Source organism: Lepidochelys olivacea (assembly GCF_965140295.1).
Source record: "Lepidochelys olivacea isolate rLepOli2 genome assembly, chromosome: 5".
Taxonomy (NCBI): Eukaryota; Metazoa; Chordata; order Testudines; family Cheloniidae; genus Lepidochelys; species Lepidochelys olivacea.
Genome location: NC_140415.1, coordinates 121,702,714 through 121,724,054, shown reverse-complemented (window position 1 = coordinate 121,724,054; position 21,341 = coordinate 121,702,714). Strand labels below are relative to the sequence as shown.

Below are 21,341 nucleotides of genomic sequence, written 5' to 3'. Positions count from 1 at the left end.
GCTGGGTCGGAGCTGGGGGAGGGGCGCCTGTCTCCTGGCCGTGGCAGGTCCGGGGCTGGGCTGGGTCGGAGCTGGGGGAGGGGCGCCTGTCTCCTGGCTGTGGCAGGTCCGGGGCTGGGCTGGGTCGGAGCCGGGGGAGGGGTGCCGTGGCAGGTTCTGGACATCCTCCCCACTGTGGCATTCAACAGGCAGCTGCGTGGCTGCACAGTTTAGAGGGAAATTAGCCCCCCACCCTCCTGTGCCTCCCGCCCGACTGTGGGCCCTGCACATCAGCACTTCCCCCTCCCTCCCATGCCTCCCGCCCGCTGCAATCAGCGGTTTCGCGGCATTCAGAAGGCTCTGGGGGGAGTGAGGAGGAGCAAGAACGCGACGCGCTTGAGGGAGGGGGCAGGACTGGGCAGAAAGAGGCGGGGTAGGGTGGGAAGAGGTGGGGCGGGTTGAGGCCTTGAAGGGAAGGGTTAGAGTGGGGGCAAGGCCTTGGTGGAAGGGGTGGAGTGGGGGCGGGGCCGAAGGCAGAGCTGGGGGTCTAGCACCTCCCGGCACTTTGGAAAGTCAGCACCTGTGCTTGTTGGAATCTATGAATCTTCCAGTCCATTTCAGGCCTTTATATCCACACCCATCATTGAACTGCCTGAGCACTTTATACATGAGATGGATCCTTATCTCTGCTCCCCTTCTCCCCATTCCCTTTTGGTTCATTGTTGTGGGAGAGCTAGGCCCTGTCTATATTCAAACTGGCACTGGATTAAATAAAGGTGTGATTTTAAACCCATTTAGTTAAACCAGTGCAAAAGGCAGTGTGGACACCCTGAAATCAATTAAACGTTGTCTAATATCCACTTAACTTGAAATTGATATAAGCCATGTTTTATAGCATGAAATATTCTGCAGTCTATATTTTGTACGCTACAGACTAAATTCTGAATTACTTAACTCACACCTTACTCAGAAAACACAAACACAGGGGAAAATGCTTTGTCCCTCGCTCCCTTTTCGCCTAACCCTTCGATGGCAGTTTTGCCTCAGTAAGGACAGTGATATCAAAACACAAACCTCAGGCTTTAGCCGTAGGTTTTCACTTGCACTCTTTCTGAAAACAAGGTCTGGGAGTGTTCAGATCTTGGGCTTTGGCTCATGCCTAGCCCCAGTTACAACCTAAAGGCAAGACTGGCTCTTTTCCCCAAGCAGAGGAGTAAGGGCTACGTGTGTGCGGTGCACCCAGAAGGTTTTAGCATGGGGGAAAGCAGCCTCAGCGGGGCCACTTCTCTTCCCAGGCAGGTGGTCAGCAAGTGGGTGTGTAGGGAATGGGCAGAGTCTTCGTGCCATGCCCACAAAGTGCCCGTGTGTGCAGCAAAGCCAGTGCAGAGAGGGAAGTAATCTGTGACCAGCCATAGGCCACTTCTCCCCTGGAGCAAGCATGAGCCAGGGAAAGAAGAGTGACTTTCAGGGTCACACTGAAGCTTGAGTCAAATAAACTTACAATCGAGCCCCAATCTGCCTTTGTATTTCAGGCTGAGGAATGGTCTACACCAGCAGTTCTCAACCCATGGCCCATGGGCCACATGTGGCCCAGGTAGCACGCAGCTGTGGCCCAGCTCAGCTGTGTGCTAAAGGCCGGCTCGCGTACCGGAGTCTGCCAGGTTCCTGGCCGCCCGGCATGCAGGAGTCCAGGGTCCGGGTCAGGGCTGCTGGCCCGCCCTGCATAGCAGGAGTCTAGGGTCGGGGCTGCTGGCATCGGGGGCCTGGTGTCCGGGGCAGCCACCTGCAAGCTCTGGGGTCCGGGGCAGCTGCATGGCAGGGGTACAGCCCACCTGATGTGGTGGGAGTCTGGGGTTGGGACAACCAGCCCGCCCTGCAGCGTCTGGGGCTGCCAGCCTGCCCTGCGGGGTCCGGGGCAGCCACCTGGCTCCAGCGAGCTCTGGGGTCTGGGGGAGCCACGCGGCAGGAGTCTAGTGCGGGCAGCTGTCTGGCCCCGCACAGCAGGGGTCCGGGGTTGGGGTCCGGGCTGCCGCTGCCCTGCCACCCGACCCCTGCAGCCCAGGTAACACATTGTGAGCCGCACACGCAGCCCACAATGTGTAATAAGTTGAGAACCACTGGTTTACACCCAGTTTTTGTACCACTTTGACTATCAGTTTAGAAAAACAACAGTTAAATCGGTTCAACCCCTCCAGTGTAGACGCAGTTGTACTGAAATAAAGGTGCTTATACCAGGTATAACTGTATGACTAGTAAATTACCAGTGTACCAGTTTAAATGTACTAGTAAATTTAAAAAAAAATCACACCCCTAACACACACTGTTCAATTAGCAAAAGAACTGTGTGTAGACCAGGCCTAAGAACTACGGGGTCAGGTTGTGAGTTGGCCTGCACGTCTCAGCAAGGCAATAAGAACTCCCCAAACCCGTGTGAGCAGGCTACTCTGCTTGGGTTTAGGTGAGTTGGAGTACACAGGCGCTGCATGCCTGCTCACTTGCCCTGGAATGGGTGGGCAAGGAATGGATGACCTAGGCAGCTCCCCTCGCTCCCAACTCTCAGGCCAGCACAACTGAGCTGGTGTGTGCAGTGGGTGTTGTAATTTGCTGCTGGTTTAGGTCAGCAGTTGGCTGCACAAAATTACCCTGCCAAAGCAAGGAGGAAGCAGGGAGGGAATTGTTCCTCAATGGAGTGTCCCTGACTCTTTGGCACGGTGATTCTCAGGGCTACTGGGGTGGAGGGAAGGGGAGTGATGTGGATTTCACACCCACCCTTGCTCAAGGCTGTGCCTAAAGGTACAATTAACACATTTGTATTTTGCCTGCTCAATCCATCAGCTGGGAGCTGCTGAGGAGACCCTGTAAAATGTACAGTTAAAAAACAATCCCCATATACCTTGAGCTACTCCTACCCATGAGACCTCCAAGCTTCAGCAGCATTTCCGCACTGGCCATGCCGTCACCCCCCTCCATCACTCCCACTGGAAACTACAGGACAGACATCAAGTGACTGTGTATCTGGCAGTAGCTGTCCTCAGGCAGTAGCTGCTCTGCTTTCACTGGGCAATGCCATTGGTATCCCCATTGAAATGATCTTGCAGAGATTAAATGTTACGTCAGTGGTATTTTCTGAACACCTCTGGAAAAGAATTACCTGTGTTCCATCCTGAGACAATTCTCCCTTGTGGTTTTCTTCTGAGTCCAAGATTGAATAAGCACACAGTCTTCTGTGGGTTTAGTTATCACTCCCTGATCAGAACCTGACCAGATCAGAGTTCTGGCATATCAGGCTGGACCATAGGACTTTGGTTTGGGTTTATTTGGTTTTTTTATTCATTGTCATGTTAAAGTAACCAGATGCTGAGGCAGATACAGAAGGGCATCTGAAAAATCACTCCCTGAAATGCACTGGCAAACGAGTCAGTCCATGTGGTGATAAAACCTCCCAAAACAGATCTGGTGTTATCAGTTCAGCCCCAAGTTGACTTGGGGTGGAGAGTTACAGATAGGGGCCACTCCTGTAACCACTGAGCTCAGCGGCAAACCTTGGGCTAACTGTGGTGACAGCAAAATCGGCCTCTCCTTTTCCTGGCAAGAAAGACAAAAATTCTCACCACTGATTTCGTATTATTTACTCTTGCAATAGCCTTCCATAGGCTTGTTTGAATTCTTTGGCATTCCCATGAGTGGCTGCTGCTAAATGAATGTGCTCAATTGACAGGTTGGGGGTAACTTAGGAGACATGGCATTCTCAGTGATTCACCCAGGTACTGAACAACTCAGAACAACTGCAAGGCAGATTGATGTGTGGTCTGAGCCACTTCTTCTGTGCCCCCAGGGGCATTTTAACAGGACTGTTCTGCCCCATGGGCACATCAGCCTGATTCCAGCCAACAGCTGCGCTGGCAGCTGGATGAAATGTGTTTTATTGACAAGTCATAATTTATTTCTGGCTCATTTGATGAGGCGTTAGCATGATCCTTGTTTGATACCGGCTTTCTCCAATTGGCTTCTATAATAGCAGGATAGATCCAAAGTCAGAAAGGGAATCCAGATCACCTGAGTCAAGGTTCAGTGCCTTAACCCCAAGACCCTCCTTCTGCTTCCTATCATTAAGGCAACCATGTTGTAACCAGATGGCTGTCACCACTGGGTTTGTCTACAAGGGGACACTCAGGAAAGTTAATTCAAATTAACTAAAGGATGGGCATTTAAAATGGATTCGTTAAACCACATTGAACCCATATGGATACTTATTGAGAATTAAAGTGGTCTAAATTTGGTTTAGCTTAATTCACAATGCCAGTTTATGAATTTTGAACAAGAGTGTGCATACATGCATCTGAAGAAGTGGGGTTTTTTACCCACAAAAGCTTATGCCCAAATAAATCTGTTAGTCTTTAAGGTGCCACTGGACTCCTCATTGTTTTTGTGGCTACAGACTAACATGGCTACCCCTCTGATAATGGTTTTAATGCAGTTTAACTAATCCACTTGGAAAGTTAATTCAGTTTAATTTCCCTGACTGTGCCCATGTAGACAAGCCCTGTATTTGTAGCACAGATAGAGGGTTAAGAGAAGCAGGGAGGAGACTGGGGTGCAATTCTCCATTGCATCAGTGCAAAGAGAATCTAAAATGCTATCCAATCAGAATGACAGAGTTTGACACACACCTTACATTGGAGTAAATGACAACACGAAGTGCAGGGCACCAGAGAATTAGGCTCTGTAGCTGTTTATTTAGATCAGCCAATGGATGCTTCAGTTTAGCCACCAAAACCAACAACTCTGGATGACACAGTCTGCATTCCCCAGAGATCAGATGTGGTTCACTTCAGGGGAGGCCCCTGTTTGAGTCAAACCAAAATGCTCTTTACTGCTGCTATAAATCAGTCCTGTGCCTGCAAGTAAGTTTTGCCTCTCCACTTTCAGGTGTCATCTTCTCTGCCACCACGGCTTCTGACAACCAGCCAGCTCATGGTTTCTGGCTTCCTGGATCAAAATCCACCTCACCTTAAGTAGTCATTGTTCACACTTCCCATATTAACACCGTTATGTGCACTGCAGTTACCGTAAGCTAATGGTACGTAAATACCAGATGGGATTTATACAACCCTATGGGATTTATACAACCCTCGCAGGTGGGCTGGATTCCTGCTGCTTAAGGGCTTGCCTACACCGGGAGTTATTCCTGATTATCTCCCTGTGTGGATGCTCTTTTCCAGAACAAGAGCGAGCACGCAGAGTTAATCAGGAATACTTAATCCGCTTTAAATTCATACCCTACTTAATTGTGGATTTACTTTCATTTGTAGACAAACTCTTAATTCATTTCTGAAACTATTTGTGTTATGGTAGCATCTACTGAGACTGGGAGCCCACTGTGCCAGGCACTGTTCCTACACCTAGGAGAAGGCAGTCTCTACCGGTCTAACCCTCTTGCCAGGGCGTTAACAACAGCCAATGGTGACCCGTGGGGAGGGAGGGTCACAAGACCCTCCTCAAAATGCCAAGGGGTGGGGGAGCAAAGCTGGCAACCGGGGAGATGAAGGAGCAGGGCCACAGCTGGAAAGGAAGAGGGGGGCCAGAGTCTCTCTTTTTCTGGCCTCCTCTTCTGGCCACGCTGCCTGCCTGGGACAGTCCATAGAGAGCAGCCGCTGCATGCCGCACCACGGGCAGCGTCCCCCGCGGGCAGCGTGGCCGGAGGCTGCCTGGGAGAAAGCAGCCGCTGCGTGCCACACCACGGGCAGCATTCCCAGTGGCCAGCGTGGCTGGAGGCTCCCTGGGAGAATGCATTAGTGGCTCCACACATGCCAGGGGGACTGGAGCAGAGCCCCCACCCCCACCCTGCCAGGTAACGTGGGACGGAGAGGGGACGGGGAGCGCACGGGGCCTCTGGGCTGGGGGCGGGGACGAGTCACGTGGGGGGAGTCACGTGGGGAGCGGGGGTGTCACATGATGAGGTCATGTGGGGGGTGGGGACGAGTCACATGGGGAGATCACATGCCCCCCTTTAGCTGGTGCCCCCTTTGTGTCCCTCCCACTAGTCGCCTCAGCCGGGTTCAATAGATCTAGGGTCCCACTTGACAAAGAACAAAACCGGCTCAAGCCCTGACCCAGAAACCTGGGAGAGCTAATGCACCCTCACTGGGTGCCCTTAGCAGTCAGGACTCCCCCACTCACAAGCACTCCAAGTCTGTGAACAAACTAGGGAATCTTTGCTAAGGGAAAGGGAACACGGCCACAAATGTGGGAAAACCCAGAAATGGTACAGATATGCAAATAAAGAATAAAATATCCCAAACACCCCCAGTAACTTTAGCAGCAGTCCCTCTAACTCCCTTCCCACCCACCAGGAACAATGTCCCTTGGCCTCACCCTTCCCCAAATCCCACCCTCAGTTCATAGCAGCAGTCCAAGAGTCCCAAGGGAGCTCCTTGCCTGGTCCAATCTAGAGACACCATCACATAGCCCCAGTTAGCAATTCAGCTTCATTAAGGTGCTGGACAGGTAGAGCCCACTCAGCTCTGCTACTGTCCTCTATGGCTGCTGTCTCACCACAAAATTCTTAGAGAAAGGGAACCAAGAGTACTTCAGACCCTTGAACAGAATCCTGACAATGTGGAAATGAGTTCTTTACCAACAGACAGGGTTTCTCCCCTGCTTCAAGCCTCTCTTGGAGCCCTCTATCACCCAAAATCCAAGTTCATGTATAGATCCGGTGACCTCCAAGGGTCACAAGTGGAATTGTGGGTAGGTAGCTTATGCAAATGACCATCTCTGTGGCATCACTTTTACCCTTTTCAGCAATGGAAAGAGTAGAGAGTTCTTTCCTCTCAGCTAAAGGGCTTACTACTATGGATTGGATTGGATTATCCCATTTTATAGGTGGAAAACTGAGGCACAGAGAAGTTCAGGGCCAAATTTTCAAAGCTATTTTCAAAGCTATTTAGACTCCTAAAGATGCAGAGAGCTGCCCACTGAAATCAATGGGAGTTAGGCACTTAACCTGTATAGGTGCTTTTAAAAAAACCACGAGGCACCTGTGAAGCATCTTTAGGCACCTAAATAGTTTTGAAATTCTGGCTCTATATGACAAACACAATATAAGAAATTTGGCCCACCCATGAAACAAATCCAGATCTCCTAAATCCCAGTGCTGTGCACTAAACACGTAACCATCCTTCTTTTGAATAGGAAATGTGATAGAAGGGGGAAATTGTGTTCTCCCCAGATGGCACGTGGGGAATTAATTACACACAGCTCCCATTAAGAAGAGAGAACCTAATAGCATTTGCCACAGTTCAGTTGCCTAGATAATCATGATGCATTGCCGTTACAGAGCAATCTGAAAGATCGAGGTGGCGGCATGCTGACTTGACACAAGTAATGGAACAGACTGAGCCCGAGTTCCACCTTTCACAACTCCTGTTAATCCCCTGCTGAAATACAGGCATGTGAGCTGCTGCAATGCAGCTAATCACAGGAAGTGGAGATGAACCTGTAAATAGATCATGGCTGGAGAGTGGCTCCAAAACACGGGAAGCGTGAGATGCATGGCTCTGTGAATGCTGAAACCATGGCCAATGGTTTAATGTGCAGGGTGCTGCAGACAGAGACAGAAAGAGACCTTTACCTTCACAAACCGTGGGGAGGTGGGAAGGACAGAGACAAATCCTGCCTGCTTCTCCATCTCCAGAGAGGGCAGCACAACTGGAGTTCAATCCAGTTGCCCCTGATGTCACTTAAAGAGTCCCAATAACTTTAAAGACCACAGAATGAGGTACCTAGCCCTAGCCAGAAAGGATGATCAAGTAGTTAGAACACTAATCAAATATGTGGGTTTAATTCCCTACTCTGCCATAGATATCCAGCGGGAGCCTGGGCAAGTCACCTTGCCACCACGGGTGTGGTGAGGGTAAACATATTAGAAGAGATTGTGAGGTGCTCAGCTACTACAGCATCATAAGCATCTTTGATAGATGGTGGGGTTATTCTCCCCATATCAGCACACATTTTAGGAGGGAGGCAGTGCAGATCTAGCAGCTATGTTGATTCACCCGCTACTGCCCCCTGGAGATAGGGGTAGCAGAATTAACAGGGGCTATAACAGTCTTAAGGGTCAGTAGCAGCCATGCATTGCCCTGCTATTTTTCTAGGGGGTCAGGTTGTTCTGTGGGCAGCATTGAATTATAGAAATGTAGGGCTAGAAGGCACCTTAAGAGGGCACCTAGTCCAACTCTCTGCAATGAGGCAGGACCAAGTGTACCTAGACCATCCCTGACAGGTGTCTGTCCAACCTGTTCTTAAAAACTTCCAGTGATGGGGATTCCACAACCTCCCTTACCCTTAGAAGCCTGTGCCTGCATGTAACTATCCTTATAGTTGAGAAGTTTTTCCTATTATCTCACCTAAATCTCCCTGGCTGCAGATTAATCCAGTTGCTTCTTTTCCTAAATTCAGCGGCCATGAAGAACAGCTGATCACCATCCTTTTTATAACAGACCTCGACATATTGGAAGACTGTTATCAGGTCCCCCCTCAGTCTTCTCTTCTCAAGACTAAACATGCCCACTCTTTTTAACCTTTCCTCATCGGTCAGGTTTTCTAAACTTAGCATTTTTGTTGCTCTCCTTTGGACTCTCTCCAGTTTGTCTACATCTTTCCTGAAGTGTGGCACCAAAACCTGGACTCACTACTCCAGCTGAGGCCTCACCAGTGCAGTTACTTCCCATGTCTTAGATATGACTCTCCTTTAATACATCCTAGAATACATGCTTTTTTCCAGCTGCATCACTTTGTCACCTCAGATTCAATTTGCGATCCACTGTAACCTCCAGATCATTTCAGCAGTATTACCACCTACTCGGTTATTCCCCATTGGTTAGTTATGCACTTGATTTTTCCTTCCTAGGTGTAGTACTTTGCACTTGTCTTTACTGAATTTCATCGATTTCAGTGCAATTCTCTAATTTACCATGATTTTTTGAATTCTAATTCTGTCCTCCAAAGTGCTAGCAGTCCCTCTGCAGATCTCATAATCATACTCTCCACCTCATTATCCAAGTCATTAATGGAACTAGTGAACTGTACCAGACCCATGACTGACCCCTGCGGGACCCCATTAGATATGTCTTCTCAGTTTGACAGCGAACCATTGATAACTATTCTTTGGGTGTGGTTTTTCAACCAGTTTTGCACCCACTTTACAGTAGTTTCATCCAGACCACATTTCCCAAGTTTGCCCATGTGACTGTCCCGAGTGTCAAAAGTCTTACTAAAATGAAGGTAAATCACATCTACTGCTTTCCCCATCGATTAGGCCAGTAACCCTGTCAAAGAACCAATTTAGGTTGGTTTGGCATGATTTGTTCTTGATAAATCCATATATTCCTTATATATTCCATATTCCTTATAACCCCATGGTCATCTAGGTGCTTAGAAATTGATTATTTAATTATATGTTCCAGTTCTTTTCAGATTTTGAAGTTGGGCTGACTGGTCTATACTTCCCTGTGTCCTCTTTGTTTCCCTTTTTATAGATAGGTACCGTTTGTCCTTCTCCAGTTCTCTGGAACCTCATCTATCCTCCATGAGTTCTCACAGATAATCAGTAGCAGTTCCAGGATTGCTTCAACTAGTTCCTCAAGTACCCAAGGATGAATTTCATCAGGCCCTGTCAACCTGAATACAGCGGACTTATCTAAATGTTCTTTAGCCTGTTCTTTCCCTATTTTGGATTGTATTCCTTCCCCCTTGTTGTTAATATTTATTGTGCACAGCTCCCATTGAAGTCCATGGGAGTTGCATGGTCACAATTTAAGTGAATGGTTGATCATCTTGGGGAGCATTCATTCATGGATAGGACCCTAGGTCAGGACTCAAAAGACCTGGGGTTTACCCTGACTCTGCCACTACCTGCTGTGTGATGCTGAGCCAGTCACCTCATCTCGCTGTGCTTCTGATTCCTCTCCTTTCGTGTGGCTTGTCTACTTAGAGTGTGACTCTTCTGGGTAGGGGCTGTCTCCTACTATGTGTATGTACAGCCCATAGCACAATGGGGTCCTGAACTCAGTTAGGGCCTGTGTGCTCTACTGTAATAGAAATCATAATAAAGGCAAGCCCTTGCTCCAAGCTCAGCTATTTGGACTTGATGCAGTGAGAGAAAGATATAGCTGAGGGGAGGGGAGGCATGCATTCTATCTTAACTGTCCGGGCCTTTATACTCTGGTAGGTAATTTGCCATCTTTCTGTGTAGTTGACATCTAGCGGAGGTGGCCGTGAGGGCCTGCGCTAACCAGCAGGATTTCACAAAGAAGCTCCTCTCTGCTTCAGCACTCTGACCCGGAATCTGAGGGGCAGCGCTTTGAAGCAGGCAAACAGAACACTTCCTTGAGAGCAGAGATTGACAAAAATGAACGGGAAAGAGAACAAAGAAACAGGGAACAAAGGGACAAGAAAGGCATCAGAAAGAAGTGAGTGTGTGTGAGAGAGAGAAAAAAAGAGAGTATGTGAGTGGGTGAAAGAGAGCAAGTGAGGATGTGATGGTGAGTGAAAGAGAAAGCAAGTGTGGGTGATGTGAGCGTGAGTGAATGGGGGCAAGAACTTGTTTTTCCTAGCTACGTTCAGGGATGGTGGCCCCGATACTGTAGCTCCTCCCCCATGGGCACAACTCTGGGCCTATGCAGAGCTCAGCTGAAGTCCATCAGGAGTTTGGCTCTCAGACCTCACTACCTGATGCCCAAAAGCTGCAACCCCAGCAATTTTAAGGAGCCATCTCTGCCATATGGAAGATTTACATTTAAAACCCCATTTCACAGCCTGTTGGAAAAAAATGCACCGTGCAGTGTGCCCTGAAGGCCACCAAACTGGATCTAAAGCACCAAGAGGGGCAAGTGGTGTAAATGCTCTACCACCCGGTTTTAGGGACAAATTTTAGAAGTGCTAAACCCTTGCAACTCCCAGTGACTCTGGTGGGAATTGCACATGCTTAGCATCTCTCAGGACTTGGCCTTTGGGGAAGGGGGGAGAATATAGGGTGACAGGCAATGAATGGGATCAGGACCATTCAGGAATGCCTGGCTTGTAACCCTGGATTGCACCCACAACAACTAAAGGGATAGACAGTGCAGAACACTGGTGTTAAGGAGCTTGCAGTCAAACTCCTCAGCCAGGAAGTGGGTAGCAGAAATCTGCAGCAGCTGAAACAGAGCACATAGCTCCAGGCTGAGCCGACACAAAGGCTCACCTTGAAGGAAGGCCACCTTTTGGCAAGCCACGCTTGGGAAAGTGCACTAGGAGCCACTGGTGCAGCTTAAGCACTTAGTCCTTCGAGGTGCTGAATGTCCTCAACTCTCATTGAAGGAGATGCTCAGCCCCCTACAGGATTGGGCCCTTAGGAATCTAGGAGTGGGGATGGCTCTACGAGCCTGGAAAGGCGAATGATTTTGGCCAAGGGTGGGTATGCCGGCTTAGTCAAGAGGGTAAATAAATATAGTCTCCTCTCATTCCGTCAGAGGCTAGGTGGCCCCTGCGTGAGCTGAATCACAGCCTTTTATCCAGCTTCTAGTCTTGATCTAACTTAGGCACTTATCTGTGACTTAGATGACTTGCTGAAAGTCACACAGGAGTTATGTGGCAAAATCAAGAATGGAAACCCTGTTTCCCAATGCCAAAGCTAGTGCCTAAACCACTAGACCCACCTTCCTTCCCACTGTACTATCCTTCCACTGGTCTGTGAAGCAGAGAGAGCCTATGAGAGCACAATGGCAATTACCACTGAATGTTTTCTACCTTCTCTGGCTGAGATTCTTTTATAAAGCGGCTGCCTATAAGTAGGCTTTCTGCACCCATACTCCGGCACCTAAATAAGGGGCTTGAAAGTGGGAGGTGGTGGCTGACAGTGGATTATTCATTGTTATTTTATCATTAATAATGTAATATCTTGTTATCTTTGAGTCTGTAAAGCATTTCACAATACATGTTACGGAAGGCAATTTATGGAATTAAATTTAGTGTGACCATTTGTTATTTTATATTTATTATGTTTTTATGGTCTTTGGCATTGTAAAGTTTATGGCCACAGAAGAAGATGATAAACAGACTCTGTATTCTGCCTCAGTGTTGTAAGCGGGCAGCGCCTATCAAGAGAAATATATAATCTATGCATTCCTGTAGCTTTCATGGGAAAAGAAGCTGTTCCACAAAGTGCAAAGGGGAGAAAAAAGGAAGGCATTTGAAAGCCAAAAGAATTACTCAAAAGACTCCACCAGCCAGGAATGTAACAGTAGTTGTGTGAGCTGCTGTATGTGAGCTAGGCTCAGCTATGGACTTTGATTTCTTCCCCTTCTGTTTATTACAAGTAAAACAGTTTGTGCCCAAGAAGTGAAAGGAATCATTGGATTCTGCAATGATCAGTGGGACCTCACATAACCACCCATTTTCAAAAAAAGTCATGCACTATTGCATACATACCTATGAGCAATTTATATACACAAAACCACTGTGGACAAGAACAAATCAGAAAGCCAATCGCAGACTCTTCTTTGCTGACGTGAGAGTGTCTAAGGGCTGCAGACTTTGGTCTCAGGTTTTTGTGCAGGGAGAACATGGCCAGCTAGGTGTCCTTGCACTCGTACACCAGATATTTTCATGCCCAGTCATTTAGATTCATGTACACATTACACATGTGCAAAGATATGCTAGCCATTGTTTGAAGGTTACCTACTTTTGTGATAAATTCTATATTCAACTGCTGAGCTGCTACCTAAACCATTTAAATTGAGTGCTGTTTTGTATGGGGAGTATATATGTGTGTATATATATGTATACCTAAAGAATAATACTTTATTGCCATAATATTATATACAGAATTACATAAGGACATAAAATATATCCTTATCCAGCCTTGCAGTTTGCATTTTAAATTGTTAGTAGGTCCTTCTCTCTTAAAACCTAGAATAAACATTATAATCCAAGAAGGAAAACAAAAGATAAGGAAAGAAAAATAACAGATTGGAAGAGAGTGATAAAAATAATGGATAGGTGGGAGTGTCCAGCCGGAGACTGGAATTTTCTAAATTTCTCAAGTGATCAGCAGGTCAAACTCTCAGACACAGGAACGATTTATTAGTGTTCTAAACAAATCCCATGGAATTCTAGTTTGACTTGCAATGTATGAATCAATACTTCACAGAAGGTCATATCAGACATGCACATGAACCAGTTTATCAGTGTTATGCCATGCCAGCCATGCAGCAGGTTACTGGCTCACATTATTACAATTGCCAGCTATTTCCCCCCCAAAGTCTTGCTATTTTGTGTAACACTGTGTGACCGGGGTCCTAGTGGAGAGCCAGCTATGGTCACTCAATTAGGGTGAACTGCAAAGATTAGGGTGAGTAATCCCCATAAAATTGGTGGATATTTCAATACTTAGATTTACCAAGCCAGCATAAAACAGCTTCTTTATTACCTTACTGGTTACTCAGAAGTCCAAACAACACTGTTCCCTTAAAGTGATTCAGCCTCAGGCATCCCTCCAGGTATCCACATCAAATATGATGAAAATTTCTGTAAATATTATTTCATCATATAAAAGAAAAGTTTCTACCAATCCCAAAGGATTGCACACATGACCTCTCAGTTTATTGAATATTCCAGATCTTACCCAAATACATGCTACAGCCAATTCTTATTAACTAAACTAAAATTTATTAAAAAACAACAGAGAGAGAGCATATGGTTAAAAGATCAATATACATCCAGACATGAGTTCAATTCATTGAGGTTCAGATTCATAGCATAGATGGCGAGCTTTGTAGCTGCAAAGAGTTCTTTCAGAAATAGTTCATAGGTCATAGTCCAAAGTCCAAATCTTATATTCAGGGTGTACCAGCATAACTGGGACCTCAGTCTTGTGACTCAAACTTCCCCCCATGAAGCCTAAGCAGATCTGAGATGACAGAATCAGACCCAAGGATCTTTCATACAATTTCAGGTCTTTTGACAAGCTGGGAGTTCAACAGGTAATTAGCATGACTTTGAAGGAGGTCCATCACCGGTACTTAGCTAAAGAATTAACATAAGGCAATTTGCTTGTTCCTCCACCATTCACAGATTATTTGCTATACATTTCAAAGAGAGATGAATATAGAGATATCCCATGTTTACAATTCATTTAAATGATAGGATGTTCTTCTGACCTCTGAATTATCAGAATACAGCATAGACAGGGACTGTTGATTACATCCTTGACCCTACTCATACATATGTAAATACACTGAAACACAAACATTATCTCCCCACATGTCTTTTGAGAGTTATTTATTTTGCAGGATGTTTAACCCTTTCTAGCCATGCATCACACATGGAAATAACATAAATCTTGAGAGCTCCTTGCACTGCTACATACCCGGTATGTCTTCTTCAGTAGCTGTACAATAGGAGTTCTACCAGATCAGTTCAGAATGGCAAATATACATCTAATATCACAATTCCATCCTCTAGCACCTCCAGCACACATCACTGTTTGCTAGGCCATTCTGCTTAACACAGTGGCAGGCTGGTCCAAGGTTCTGCAGACGCTGGGAGTGTCCAAGCCTCTATAGCATAGAGCTTGTATATTTGGTGGCGGGGTGCAATGCACATGGGAGCAAATCCATGCTTACACACACACACACAACTGGGAGATCAATGCTTTTTCATTAGCAGAGCTCCAGTTGTCTGCTCCATACCCTAACAGCTCATGCTCTACAGTCACTGCCAGCAGGGCAGGGGTTCTCCGGTTACAAGATGATAGCCTTAAAGGGACGCCTAAATACACAGGGCACAATTAAAAAATGTGCCCAGCCAGTCAAAAGTATAGGTACCATTTACAAGACAGATGAAGAGCATGCATCCCAACAGTCCAGGGTTTCACAGGACGGTCCCACTTTGCCCCCCCAGTCTTCTCCCCCGTCCTGGTTGAAGTACTCATTTTTTGCAATCAGGGCCATCCAGGGTGGGTGTGAGGTGAAAAAGGGCCCCATCTGAGCGGGCCTTCAAACTGAGTGGCTTTGTGACCTGGCACACTGGGTCGCCAGTGCCACTCAGGTTTGGCCTGCCACACCTCCATGTCTGGCTAAAGAGGGGCGGACAGGCCAAATTTGAGTGGCATTGTTGCAATCTGGTGCACAGGGTCTCACACTAATCAAATTTGTCCTGTCCACCCCTCTGCTTCCATCTATGGAGGGGTGGATGGGCCCAACCTGAATGGCGCTGCATCCTACTTTAGTCACTTGAAATTTTGGGGTGTGTGGAAGCGGCCAGCTGGGTACCAGCAGTAGGGAGGAAGCCGGTTGAGGACTGGAAGGGCAGGATCTGCACTAAGGAGAAGGCATTGTCTATTGGGGCTATGCTTATAGAATGCAAATCTGGCCTGTGGTCCTGTCAGTCTACATCTGGCCTCATGCAAACAGGGGAACAACCATTAAAATAAAGTCCCATCATCCCACATCATGAGGTGTCTATCATGCTGATCCCACCATCCTTGGCTTTCCACATCCCACCAGAGCAATCCCATGCTATCATCAGCATTACTGAAGTGTCTCTAGGGCTTTCCTTGGCAACTGTGCCAGAGCTGCCACATAAGCTTTTGAAAAAGCACAAAGGAAAAAAAGAGTCTGTGGAGTGAGATGCTTTTTCTCTTCTACCTTGTGCAGTTTAATTATCAATAGAATAGAATAAGGGTTCCCAGGAATGGAATTTTTAACACAAATGAACATTGGAACCATTTGAAGTCTGGCTATAGAAACGTAAGAGCATTTCATTTCTGTATCATAAGTGCTCAGCTCAAAAGTCTGACTCTATAACCTGTCTCCTTCTGTTGAATCCTTAAATTTATTTCCTGTCTTTTATCAGACAATGCTCAAACTCGTTGCTCTTGCCCTTGAGACCCTTTTAATCTCTTTCACATACAGCTCTGCTCTCATTTTCACGTTCCTTCCTTTCTCTCTTCCTTCTTCAAATACTTTTGACTTATTTTGCCTTCATCTCCTCCCATTCTAACTTTCTTACTTCCTGTGCTGCTCTCTACACTTGGAGCAGTTTGTGCTTATCTGCCAGCTATTATCTTCACCTTCCTATCCCTTTTTACAATCTTCACCTTCCTATCCCTTTTTACATTCTTCCAGCAATGGCTTCTCATTTTCTTCTCCCCATTCCACCCATTCTCAACTAATCTCTTCTCTAATCACCTCATGTTAAGGTGGACCTGGGCGACAGGCACTTGATGTTAATCTAGTCCTGCAAAAGCCATAACTGGAGCCCATGACATTAGAACTCTCACTCTTAAGTCAAAAGAAACCAAAGGTCTCAGAATACAACAAATGAATTGCATCACCCCAATTCAGTCTGATTTACAAGCACGTGCCACTGAGGCTTATCTAAGAAATACACACTTAGCTAGGTTTCAGAGTAGCGGCCGTGTTAGTCTGTATTCGCAAAAAGAAAAGGAGGACTTGTGGCACCTTAGAGACTAACCAATTTATTTGAGCATAAGCTTTCGTGAGCTACAGCTCACTTCATCGGATGCATTCAGTGGAAAATACAGCGGGGAGATCTATATACATAGAGAACATGAAGCAATGGGTGGAAATCCAGATAAACATTCCCCTAATCAAGCTTCAACATACAGATTCCCATAGATACAAAGATAGGTGAGATTTAACGAGCAAGGTAAATGGCAGAGTTCTAACACATCAGACCAAAGCCCAAAGATCCAAATTGCTTTGTGCAAACTGCGTATTGTTCCTCTTGCTGATTATTTATACAGAGCGCTAGGCACTTAATGAAGTGTATTTATCTAGGGTTTTATAATAGCTTCTGTTAATGGATGGATGTTCCCCCACCCCCAACCCCCACCCCCTCCCCTCATCAGACAGGAGCAGCTCCAGACAGCTCTTCCCCACTTTTAACCTTCAAAGGGAGTGAAGGTTTGCTCTTTGTCTCAGGCCAAAAGAACAGAATATTAAGGCTGGTCTGTGTTGTGTAATTTTAAAAAATGGGCAGGGGAAGGGCGTGCTGTTTGCCCATTTAATTTGTAACATCGGCTTATATATGTTCTAGACATTTATAGACTTATTAAGCAAATTGCATTTAAAATCAGTAACTAACAGGAAAAGCCTCAAATTGTAGAACTAGTGCAAAGGAGGTTTAATGGGAAAAATCACTTGGCAGCGCCCCAAAACAAACTCCCACAGCCAACTGCCAATCGTTCTGTTCTACATAGGTTCTGACACTGCCCATCACCGTGGTATCTGAGCAGCTTTAGTAGCTGGGAGCAAAATCTGTGTTTCCAGGCCAGAATAGACCCTTAAAGCAGCACTTCAGGCTTTCCAGCCACCTCGACCTCCAGCCTCCTGTTTCATGCAGAAGGATGCTGCAAAGTAACTCTATTACAGACCCTTGACAGAAGCTTTTGCCTTTCATTCTTCAGATAGCATCTTGGAGAAGGGTTGACAACCCTGCAGCAGCTGGCAGAGCAGCAGGTGGCCCCTCAAATAGAGAAGTCCTATATTCAGCTTTATCAAATTGAACCTAGCAAATGCACGTGCTGAAGTACAGACTAACCAGAGCAATGCATGAAGCCCGGGCATCACCAGCTCTCACAGTTGCAAACTTTTGGCAAGTCACTTCTGCTATGGTCTCCACTCAGGGTTTCAAAGGTAGCCGTAGATAAAAACTACACTGTAGTAATCTGGTCCAAGCGTTATTCCCTTTGCAATTGGCCGTTTTTCTGCTGGGAGAAATTGATGAAAGAGTCAGGTATTTCTTTGATGCAATCCTGTGTATTTTCTGAAGTCCTATTTTCTGAACACAGTAGGAATCAAACAGTGGGGGGACGGTTTTTGCCCACAGTTCCAAGGCTCTTTCTAACCAATGATCTGTGTTAGAATATAGATATGCAGGCCTGCCTGTAAAGGCCTATATTTTAAGAACTTAGGTGTATTTTTATCACTTAGCTAGTTACAGAGGTATAAAACAAAGAAGCAAAATCACAAGTCTGCCTGTGTATGGGCCTTCTCCCACTAGGATAGGCTGAGGCCTTGTTCTTAGGCTAAGGCCTTTGGCTAAGCAGCAGGGGAAGCCATAAACTGGGAAGCGAATGGTCACATCCTCACATTCCAAACAAGTCACATTGAAATAAGGTGTTATTGGGCTATTTGGAAGACGATCCTGTCCTGATAGTGCCCATCACCCCCAGATAAAGAAACAGATCTTAAGATGGTTAAAGAAAACTTAGTTTGATAGAAACCTGTCTGGGAAGAAATCACCTATCAATAGTTGTGGTTGTGAAACCCTCATTTCTGTATAGTTTTATCTTTATGGCCCCCACTTTTCTATTGTTAATCTGTCGGGTTCTCTAATTGTTTCTGTCTGCTGTATAATTAATTTTGCTAGATGTAATTTATTTAGGGTAGTGTGATATAATTGGTTAGAGAATTAAGTTACGTTAGGATTGGTTAGATAGATTTCAGTAAAATGATTGGTTAAGGGATAGCTGAGAATATTACTATATAAAATGGGATCAAACAGGAAGTAGGTAGGAAAACTGGAATCATGCTTGCTTGAAATTAACCCCAATAAACATCGCATTGTCTGCACTTCGGACTTCTGGTCTTTTTCTGCTCGCTGTCTGCTTGACAAGAACCAGGGATGTGGGAGGGTGGAGGGAAAGCCCTCTAACACTCTGCACAAAAGCTTGCTCAACTTTTCTCAGAGTCACACCATAACTGTGGCTCTGGCTGTGTCTTGGCTTTGTTGCTGTTTTCTCTGTGTGCTTCTGTGGTGTTTCTGTAACTTCTTCTCTCCCCCCCTAGCTGAAATCAAATCAGTCTCCCACCCCAGCACTTGTTATCAGAGCACTGGTCTGCTCCAGCGTTTTTGCCGCCCTAAGCGGCAAAAAAAAAAAACTTGCAGGAGGCGGAGTGATGGTGCAGCCGAAGAACAGTCACGTCCCCACCGCTGAATTGCCACCGAGCGCGAAACACGCTGTGACGGAGCGGCTGCCAAATTCCCGCCGCCGCCAAGGGCTAATTGCTGCCCCTTTGCACTTGCCGCCCCAGGCACCTGCTTGGTTCGCTGGTGCCTGGAACCAGCCCTTGCACTGGTAAACCCCTTGGACAACATGGCTCAGCCACTGTCCAGCTTTGTGTGTTGTCTCATCCTTGGGCAGTGGTTTTCCATCATTTCAACTATCACTAAATAAAGAGGGATTTAATTGTTGCCTCATTTAGCCTGAGTGAAAGGTGGCAATCATGGCCAACAGCTTGAGCAACCCGGTGTGATTAAAGGTCACCTCGCTATGGATCACCATAATGAGATCGGCCTACAAAAAGAGAGGTTGCAACTTACAGAAACTTTGGTAAAAAGCTACTCCTAGAACATGGGCCAGTTTAGGGTCAAAATACAGCAAGCTGCTTATTAGAGCTATATGGAAGTGGAAAAATTGTAGCAAACAACATCTGACTAACTTACCCTCCAAATGGTAATTTCCTTTATTGTATGCATTCTTTAATTTTATGTCTTTTTATTGTTAATTGTTAATTGTGATTGGTCAGAAGTCGATGTTTCAGTTTACTTGGATGAGCATGTAGCTGCTTCTGGTGAGAACACAAAGCTTGGTTATTCACCTGCCATAACCAATTGTGCCAATAAAGTGGAAGATTTGAATTTTTGTAGAAAACCAACCTAAAAGGGGTGAAAACCTGGAAGCAAAAAATTCAAACATTTGTGGGACTTTTTGGGGGGAGAGGGGGCAAATTTTTAACAGCTAGAGTAGTTGTCCGTCGAAACAACGGACCAAGGGTTGTGCTGGATTCTCCATCACTGGTGATTTTAAAATCAAGATTGGCTATTTTTATAAAAGATATGCTCAAAAAGGAATTAATTCAGACAAATCCTATGCCTGTTATACAAGAGGTCATACGAAATTTTCACAATTATATCACAATAATTAAATTATTATCACAATTATAAAATATGAAGATATATCTATTTCCCTTTCAAAAACCTAATACAGTGGAAAGTTAAAAGGGAAACAAAAATGTCTTGTCAGGATCTGTTCTGGAAAAGTTATCACACCGTTTAAAGATGGCAGAGAAATGTTGAGCTCATACATAGTTTCAATGAGGCATAATTTATTCCTCTATCTTGTCTGGAGGACTCTGACCCGGAGAACACATGCTCTTCACAAAGCCTTCCTTTTCTTTTTCAGTGAACGGCCTCCTGTACTATGAAAGCCCATATCTGGGAGAGCTGCGCTCTTTGAAAGCGCTCACAGAATGTGCCCTTGTAGAGAGACTAGAGGGAGCTGAATCTGTAGCTCCAGTAGAACTTAATCTTATAACTACACCATTTATTGGAGCAGCAGCTAAGTTTAAACTTTGCACCGAAGCATCTGGACCCAACAGACAGATGGATCTACACAAAGAAGAGAAGAGTCTCTAACCCGGCTGATTCCAGAGTGTCATGCTGAACTCAAATAACTTTAGGAAAGCAGGCAATGGACTTCAGGAAGCTTCTCTAGAACTGTGCCAGTGGACTGAGAAATATTCTAAACTGGAAACCAAATTCTGAAACATGCCCAGAGAATTAGCAATTGGTTTTTTTCTGACTCTTCTCCTTTCAGTTGACAGGCCAGAAAAGCCTTAGCTAAACCCATGTGCCAGCTGGAATTAATGGGTTTTTCTGTGGCCATTTTATATCCAGCCAGCTTGTGGGTGAATGACAGAGGGCAAGCCTACATTTTTATGGTCCTGCAGGAAACCAGATAAGCTTGTTGTAGGAACTGTGAGAAGAAATGTTTGTCTCCATGAAACGAGATACTGTTCTTGACTTGGGTTCTATGTCCTTTGGACTGGGTTAAACTTAGGATTGCTAATGAGACTTAAGTGACCTTGAAAGAAATATTAAACCTTTGCTGGTTTTCTTCTTTTTACAGAATGACTGACAAGCAGCCTTGCCCTCTGTTTTATGTCTCTCTGCTGTTTGGAAGCCGTTCTTTCTTTTACATATATTCAGCACTGATTGCTTTCAATGGCAGTGGTTTATCTGTTTCCCTCATGGAGCTAGAATGCTGGCAACTGCCCAAAGAGTAGAAGCCTTTAAAGATTTCATGTCTAGAGTGAAATATAGTATAAATAAAAAAATGCATTATGCAGAGCTCCCTTTAACTTAAAAAGAGGGAAGAGCTAAAGATTCAATAGACTGACCTGGGTAAGTCAATGTAACTAATGTGGAGGGGTTTACATTGTAAAGAGGCACCAATATAAAACCGGGAGAAATGTTGTGAAGGAGACAAGAGAGCCCTGTGCTATACCAGG

General features: G+C 45.8%; 1 long non-coding RNA gene across 1 annotated transcript in view; it reads left to right on the top strand.

The window, feature by feature from the left end:
• Positions 1 to 20,938, top strand: part of LOC311521039 — a 32,835-nt gene extending 11,897 nt beyond the window's left edge. Inside the window, exons 2-3 of the long non-coding RNA XR_014711763.1 lie at positions 4,909 to 5,059; positions 20,234 to 20,938. This is a non-coding gene — a long non-coding RNA (uncharacterized lncRNA). The remainder of the gene's footprint in view (positions 1 to 4,908; positions 5,060 to 20,233) is intronic.
• Positions 20,939 to 21,341: the final 403 nt, after the last annotated feature.